Source organism: Hylobates moloch, unplaced genomic scaffold (assembly GCF_009828535.3).
Source record: "Hylobates moloch isolate HMO894 unplaced genomic scaffold, HMol_V3 SCAFFOLD_1, whole genome shotgun sequence".
NCBI classification, from domain to species: domain Eukaryota; kingdom Metazoa; phylum Chordata; class Mammalia; order Primates; family Hylobatidae; genus Hylobates; species Hylobates moloch.
In genome coordinates, this window is record NW_026652276.1 from 237,896,902 (window position 1) to 237,905,034 (window position 8,133).

General features: G+C 55.6%; 1 long non-coding RNA gene across 1 annotated transcript in view; it reads left to right on the forward strand.

The window, feature by feature from the left end:
- The window catches only part of LOC131383039 (uncharacterized), a 16,749-nt gene extending 9,265 nt beyond the window's left edge, over positions 1–7,484 (forward strand). The window contains exons 4-7 of the long non-coding RNA XR_009212744.1: positions 4,932–5,108; positions 5,355–5,463; positions 5,699–5,888; positions 7,302–7,484. This is a non-coding gene — a long non-coding RNA (uncharacterized LOC131383039). The remainder of the gene's footprint in view (positions 1–4,931; positions 5,109–5,354; positions 5,464–5,698; positions 5,889–7,301) is intronic.
- Positions 7,485–8,133: the final 649 nt, after the last annotated feature.

Genomic DNA, 8,133 nt, shown 5'->3' on the forward strand with positions numbered 1-8,133 from the left:
TGAGCCACATAGGCATGACAGTGGGACACGGGGTCTGGGGCAAGGCTGGGCGCTGCCATTCAGCACCCAGCTCGTTTCGGCCTGGGCTGCCCTCAGCACTGCGCAGACCCATGAGCTCCTCATTTCCCCGGAAGATGAATGAGAAGGTTCACGCGAGATTCTCTGCAAAGCCCTGGCACAGGCCCCATCACTGCAGCTGTTTATTGACGCTGTGGCGGCCGAGACAGCACGTTTGGAAATCTGCTTGGCATGGAGACTGAGGTGCCCTGACCATTGGAGACAGAACTCATCTTAACACCTGCAGGCTAAAGGAGGAAAGAGTGGGGTGTCTGTGTTAGAGGTTCAGAGCCGCAAGACTCCAACAGCCAAGTTCAATGGCAGGCAGAGTTGGTGCCTGGAAACTTCCGTGGATCAGAGGGTTGGTGGTGGTGGTGGGTGCACACCTCACTCACGGTGGCGGTGTCTGAAACAAGACCCTTTTTGCTTTCTGTAGAACTGGCATAGACTGTGTGGTGCAGGTTCAGCTTCCAGCTGTCAAGAGGAAGTTAGAGATGAGACAGTTACTGAGCAGGCTTCATCAGAGACCAAACGAACGCAGGGTTTCAAAAGCAAGACTTGGGGCCTCTCAACTGAGCATTGTGGCTTCTAGTGGGGTTTACGTGGCTCTGACCAGGGTGTCCTCTGTGGCAGCAGCGTGGAGTGAGAGCACAGTGTCCTCACGCTGCTCGCAAACCTGGTCAGGATGAGATGGTGAGAATTAGGTGGATTCTCGATGTGGTCGTGAGGGTATCAGATAGCTAAGGCGTGTTGAGAACACCCCTCAGCAGACGCCCACAGCCAGGTTGTGGTGTGGAAGGTGAGCCGTGGGGGTTAAAATCAACTGCTTATTTTCACACAGCGGTCCCTGGAGTGCCGATACAGACCTCGCTCTGACATGTGGCAGGTGGACATTGTTCCAAGTTATGCTACTTTTGTTAAAAAAAGTACTTGCTGGTGAGAGATGATAATCTGAACGTAGTAACCTGGCACTTAGTTCATTTGCGCACACCAGGCCAGTGCACCGCCCGCTGCTCTTGATAAGTACTGGGACTGGCCTCTCACTTTGGCTAATATTTTACCACAGTTCAAATTCACCTCTTCAAGCCTGAGCCCATTTTCTTTTTTCCCACCTCGCCCCCATCCCCATCTTCACCCCTCACCCTCATCCCATCCCCCTCACAATCCCCATTCCCGTCCCCATCCGTCCCCACCCCATCCTCACCCCATCTGTCCCCACCTCACCCCGTCTTCATCCCCATCCATCCTCACCCCATCCTCATCCCATCTATCCCCACCTCACCTCATCTGTCCCCACCCCATCCTCACCCCATCTGTCCCCACTCACCCCATCCTCACCCCCACCCCATCCCACCCCATCCCTGTCCGTCCCCACTCACCCCATCCTCCCATCCTCTTTCCCACCCCATCCATGTCACAGTTCATGGGAAGCCTGGTGCACATGTGTGGAGCTGGAGCCACCTCATCCCTGTCCTTCCCTTCCCTCCCCACTGGCTGAGTGGGAGGGGACGGCCTGGGATTGGCTTCCTCCCGTTGCCATGACTGTTGCTAGGATCAGGGCTGTCTCCAGCCCCTGCAGGAAACATGTAATGAATTATGGATGTCCGATTTTCTCTGAGAGGCCTGATCTGTAATGCAGATGAGCACCAAGTCCCCCTTTTCTTCTGGTTTCTTAAGAAAAAAAATCAGTTTTAAATCCGAAGCTGGCGTTTGTGTCGTCCTGGCTGCCCCTTGCAGTCACCCCCGCCCGGTGTTGATTCTTATGCAAAGAGAGGTCTGGGGTCAGGGTCTGTTGTTTGTTCTGGAAAAGCTTGTAGGATTTTCACCAGACCTTGTGACCCTTTGGGGACATTCTTTTTTTTTTTTTTTTGTGATCAGAGACAAAATGGGATATAAACACTAGAAGTGACATTTTCTAAACGTGAGGCACTTCTCTGGGCTGGCAGTGCCAGGAGCGTGGAGGGCTCAGATCTCTGCTGGCAAACGTGTGAGTGCTCTCCCTTCTCCCTCTCCCTCCCACTCCAGCCTCCACCCCAGAGCAGAGAAGCATTTGCCCAAATGTGACTTATACCTTCGTTCTGAGAGTAGGCACAGGCAGGCCTTTTCCACTGGCTGCCCTTGTGGGCCTCAAGCAGAGAGGGCCCTTACGTTTACTGAGTGCCCATGTGGCCAGATGGAGGGGACAGAGGTGACAGGCGACACAGGGCTGGGCTCCCTGTCCAGCCCCCCAGTGGCAGAGGTCCTCGGACAGTGGGAATCAGAAGGGGGTCTTTGCCGGGCCACCCTTGGCAGGTGCTTCCTGTGTGAGTGGGGGTGTCTGGGAACTGTGCAAGGTGCAGCCGTGTGGGCATGCTCAGAGCCTGGTTGGACTGTAAGGTAGGAAGGCATCCAGTTGTTCCCACGGGCCAGCACAGAGGAGGAACAGGCACGTGTGGCTGGGCCTGAAGGCGGCCCCTTCCTGGCAGTCTCACCTAAGCAACTGATCCCTTAGGCTCCCAGCTTTGTGCCTGTCGCCCAGCGTCCCCATTGCCCCATGGTTCCCCCTGTCACGGGAGAAACGTCATCAGTGCTGGTGGGAACACAGAGATGCCACCCAGGACCCCCATGAGATGCAGACACAAGCGGCTTTAACTTTACAATGCAATGAAGCAAAATGTGCTGGCTTTGAGACTCAGAGGGCACGAAAACAGTGAGCTGGGGTTCTGGAAAGACGCCAGCTCGGCCCAGGCGGGGCTGAAAAATACCTGCTGTTGCCTCTGCCTCGTCGCGGGTTGCCTCCCACCACCACAGAGGGAACCACGCGAGTCAAAGACAGAAAGGGATGGAAAAGAACTGTATTTCAAAGAGGCAAGCCTTTATATTAGAATGGCAGGAATGCAGTTTAGGTGAAAATTACATTTGTCACCCCCACACTGGAGTGTTTATTATTGAACGGCCACTGGGTCAGCTCAAGGAATTTCAAAGAGACGCAGGACACCAAGCGATGGATGAGTGGAATCCTCCACTAAAACTCCTTCCAGGACACTGTGTATCTGTCTAAAGTTTCATTCTCGCTTTCTTTCTTTTTATTGAGGGAATGCCTTGGACGTTTTGTTTTTAGTCTCAGGACCATTTTAATGAAGAGCCATGGGTCACCGCTTCTATTCGGGGTCATGTACAGACAACAGTCATTGGAAATAGCACTTGTCTTTGAATTTAGCACATTGCAAAATAGAGAAGGAAAGTCCTGGAGGAGGGGCTTTCCCGCCAGCGTCTACCTGTAGAGAGTGAGACGAAGATGGAGACGATTAATTGGACAGAGCAGGCAAAATCCCCGATAATTGAGGCCAGGTGCCACGGGGTGACTTTCCCTTTCTGGAGTTATTTAGCCAGTTTCTTTCTCTCTGCTGTGTGTGTCGACACAACCTTGGCCTCCCCCACTGTAAAATGGAAAAACCACAGCCGCAGAGCTCACCAGGGAATTCTGCAGCTCTCGGAATGATTGCGCGCTGGGCTGACAATGCGAAGTGTTAGATTAACGTGAAAGTGTTCTATTTTGGAACATCGAATACAGACGAGGCGTGTAAGAAAATGATGTTTCAAGAAATATGTTTTATGCCGTATCATTTCTTTTACTGAAAACAATTGGACAAACAAACAAGAAAAGCTAAGGAAAATGCGACCGGAACGTGGAATCGGCCCATCTGTGAGGGGAAGGATCACACTTCCAGCTAAGATAGAAATAAAGCCACACGTGCCTCTGTTTCTATACGTGGTAAAAGAAACAAGCAACACTTCGAGGAACTATCGATTCTGTTATTAAAACACAGCCTGTTTGGTTTGCCAGATCGTAGCCATTATTAATGCATTATTAATTCTGTGTAAGTGCCTGCTTGTCAGATCCATTAACCAGGGGAGTCAGAACGCATGTCACGCTGCTCACTCGGTCTAGGTGGAACGAAGCGGAGAGAAGCCACGCAGAGCAATGGAGGCAGCCGTGTACGGCAGTGTCCGTTTCTGTCTGTGGCCAAAATGGCCAGGGATATTTTTGGCCAAGCTGATGAGACAGAGATTGGAAGAGGAAGGTTTCATACTGATACTTCGGCTGGCTGGCTGCAGGGTAACCTGCATTTTGGGCCATTTTTGGTTAAACGTATGAAAGCAAACATCCACATAAAGGCTGAAATGGTTTGTCAATGACCCAGAGGCTGTTCCCGGGATCTTTTGAGCCTTGGGAACCTGGAGGTACCTGCAGAGCTGAGCAGATTGCTTCCGCATCAAGGAAGCAAACGGAACTTGTGAGAAGGGGCGGTTTGTGAGGCCCCTGCTGGCAGGCGCTGGAGGTCCTGCCACCCAGCGGCACGAGGCTGCCCTGCCCGCTTTAGGGAGGAGACAGGACTATTGACTTGGTCTGATTTGCCTGGACTCCTTGAGTTTCTCACTGCCCGTGGATTCCAGTTGCTTTAACACGGGAAATCGGACCTGCTGGGGGAGACCCTGTGCTGTCCTCAAAGACAACACTTTTTCCACCAATGCAAGGATACAGTGTGATGGAAACAGTGCCCCACCCATAGGGTGCCTAGCGGGTTGAATGTCATGCTCTGTGCAAAGCATTTGTAACGGGGTCTGGCCATACCCAGTGCTATGCATGTGTTTACCACCATTGCCTCTCCCTTCTCCCATCTCATGTTATCTGTCGGTAAAGTGGATGTCGTGAGTGACCTCTGGTATCTGCTGAGGGGGGGGCGGTGTCTGGGTGAGGCCCGAGTAGTTGGAAGCTTTGGTTTTTGCATAACGGGACCCCCATTTTCCACTTAACCCAAACCAAAGCAGAATCATGGAAGGCCTCAATGCAGGCAGCCCTGAAGGCACAAGAAAGTTTATTTTGTTTCAAGGGCTCCTGGGACCGGGCGAAGGGTGACCACGCCAGGAAGCACCTTGACTTGGGTACTTCGCAGAATCTTCCTCCCAGGGCGCCTCGACTTGCCGCTGTGTGGCGGCTTTGACTCCCAGCCCAGTAACAAACACGTCCATGATGCTGTGAACTGACAGAGACCACAGAGCTGGTCAACGTGAGGAATGGGGCCCGCACCCCGGGGGAACCTCCAAGGCTGGGGGCACGGGAGCAAGCGGGTTACTCAGGCCCACACTAACTGCACTTGTAACTTCTCTCCCTGAGTCAAGGCAAGTTTTCATTCAAGCCAATGTAACAATCTTGCCAATGATTGGAAAAATCACTAGCTTTGCACAAATTTAAAAGACTCAGATAATCCTCAAATTTGGAGCCCTAATGAAGTATGTAAACCTCATGTCCACAGACTGTGTTACTGGAGCCAGAGGGGGAAGATCCCTGAATAAGCCACCTGGGGCTGCCATGGGAGGTGACCACGTGTGGCTGCTTCTCCGGGGGACAGGACAGAAACTGTGGTAAGCTTGGCACAGCTGCAACATCCAAGTCTGTGTTCATTTAAAACTAACTGCCTTTGATTGCATTTGACAAAAACATTGGTCCATGATTGATTGGAAATAAAATAATGAGGGTTTGAGACCCGGCCTCCGACCTCCCTTCTGTTCTGGGCCCATGTGAGGCCGGGGACGGCCCGGGCAGGTGTCAGCAGCAGGAGCATTTTCCGGGGCCCTCACGGAGAACGTCTCTCCGCAGCTTCTCCTGGAACATTGGCTCCAAGGCTCAGCAGCCTCCTCACATCCCCTGGGTCCACACCTCAGACCCATCTGCCCACCCGGCCAGCCTGCCTCGTCTTCCCCCACGGGCTCGTGCCTCAACAGGCAGCGTGTGGATGCCACCGTCACCGTCACGGGGGAGGCAGGTCCACCCTGGAGCTGATCCCCTGGTGAGTGGGGACCATCCTTCACTTTGGTGTGCCTGTGTTCTCACACGGGGGCAGCTGTCTAACCCCACACCCTTCGGGGACAGCACAAGACACCCAGGCTGTCTGGAGGTGGGCTGGAAGTGCACCGTCAGCTGGGCTTCTGGACTGGATCTGGCAACCCTGCTGGTGGCCCTCAGGAGAGGCCTGTGAGGGTTTTGGTGCTGGAGTGGGGAGGGGCTGCCCTGGGTGAGAGGCTTCTCGGACACTGGTTGGGGGGTGGCCGGATGGGGTGACCTGGAGACTTGGATGATGGGGATGGTGCCTGAGTCAAACCACTCAGTGCAGGGACCTCTGGGCCTTGATTTGAGGTCCTCCTGCAGCCTGGCCTCACTCACCCCGTGTTCAGGCTCTGCAGAGGTAACCCCAGTGGGCAGGGAGAGAAATGACCCAGGGGCCGCCGCTGAGCTGGCAGCTTGGCGCAGCTCCATAAGAACACGGGCTTTGGTGCTTGGATTCCAGGAAGAGTGACTGTGTCTTTCCAGTGACCTCAGCGAAGCCCGGGGGCTTTCTAGGGTAGTGGGTTGTTTATTTTAACAAAGGAGGGGCGGCCGATGTCCTGGAAACATCACAGGAGACGCTGCAGCATCAGCTAGCGCCTTTCGGGAGCTTCACCGCCTGTTGGCATTTCTGATTGAAGGAGAGGGGCAAATGCAGGAGGGGCGGGACCCTCGGGCCTGGCCACTCACACACCTGAGCCTGGTTGGCAGTGCACAGGGAGCAATGCTCTGAGGTGAAATCTCTGACGCTGTCCGGGTTCCTACCATCCCCTGATGCCCTGCACCAAGCATGGCAGCTTTTGGGGTCCCCGGGAAAGTCGCCGACCTGAGAGGTTCTCGCTGCCGTTGATGGAGCCACAAGGTACGGAGCTAACAGCTGCTGAGTAGGGGGCACAGACCCGGCCCCCACCTGCCTGTCCCCCCTCTGCCCCCGACCAAGGACATGCCGGCATCGGAGGGTTTGTGTCTACACTTTTCCCAGCCCCCAGGGTGCAAGAATGAGGCCAGGTGTTGGCGCTGGTCTCTGCTTGTCTGGAAAGGACTTGCTGTCCTGGGGGAAGGGCACGGGGCTGCTGGCCAGTCCGTAGTGTCCCCCCGAGCTGTCAGCTCCCTCCAGGGTGTAGGTCTGCGGATGGGAGGGGCTCAGGTTGAAGCTGTGTCCAGGCAAAGGGGAAGCGCAAAGTCGAAACGTTTCCTGGGCAAGGGGCCGGCAGCGCCTAACTCCACCTTCTGTGCCAGTGCAGTTCATAGCCCAGCAATCGCCCTGGGTGGGGTCAACTCTGGAAGACCCCTGTGTGTTGACTCCAGGGTGAACCCGGGACTCCTGAGTGGGTGCCCAGGCCCCTCTAGTGCTGGCCACCTCTGCTTCCCTCTCCAGGCCCACCTGCCGGCCACCACAGTGGACCCCAGTGCCCAGCCCAGGTCCCCCACGCCGGCTTCTCTCAGCCCAGGTCACTCTCTTCACACTGTCATCTGCCAGTCACCTGCACACTCTGATTCCCGAGGCGACTCTGCTCCGGGGACACGCCCTCAGCAAGGCCTGGCCGAGCACCGTGTGTGCCTGTGGATCCATGCGCAGCTCTCCGGGGGACACCGGCCCCGGCTCCACTCCCTGGACAGATCTGTGCCCAGCGCTGGGTCTGCTCCCTGCACAGACCCACACCTGGTCCTGACTCCACTCCCTGGACACGCCTGCCCCTGGTGTTGGCCTGGGTGGGGTGTGTCCGTGTGTCCGGCGCTGGCCTGGGTGGGGTGTGTCCGTGTGTCCCTGTGTCCGGCACTGGCCTGGGTTGGGTGTGTCTGTGTGTCCCTGTGTCCGGTGCTGGCCTGGGTTGGGTGTGTCCTCGTGTCTGGCACTGGCCTGGGTTGGGTGTGTCCATGTGTCCCTGTGTCCGGTGCTGGCCTGGGTTGGGTGTGTCCATGTGTCCGGTGCTGGCCTGGGTTGGGTGTGTCTGTGTGTCTGGCACTCCAGCAGGGAGTCTGTGGTGGGCATGTTGCTGAGGTGCTGGGAGCAGGGCCTGCGGGCAAGCGACAGGCTGGGCCTGACACTTCTGTATTTTATTGAATCTCCCAACATCCAACATCCCATTTCCATTTAACAGATGGGGAAATGAAAACACAGAGAGGAGAAGGCACTCGCCTGAGGTACCCTGCCAGACGCTGGGGACAGGCTCACACCCAGGGGCCCAAAGCCTGCTGCCTCTTGGAGC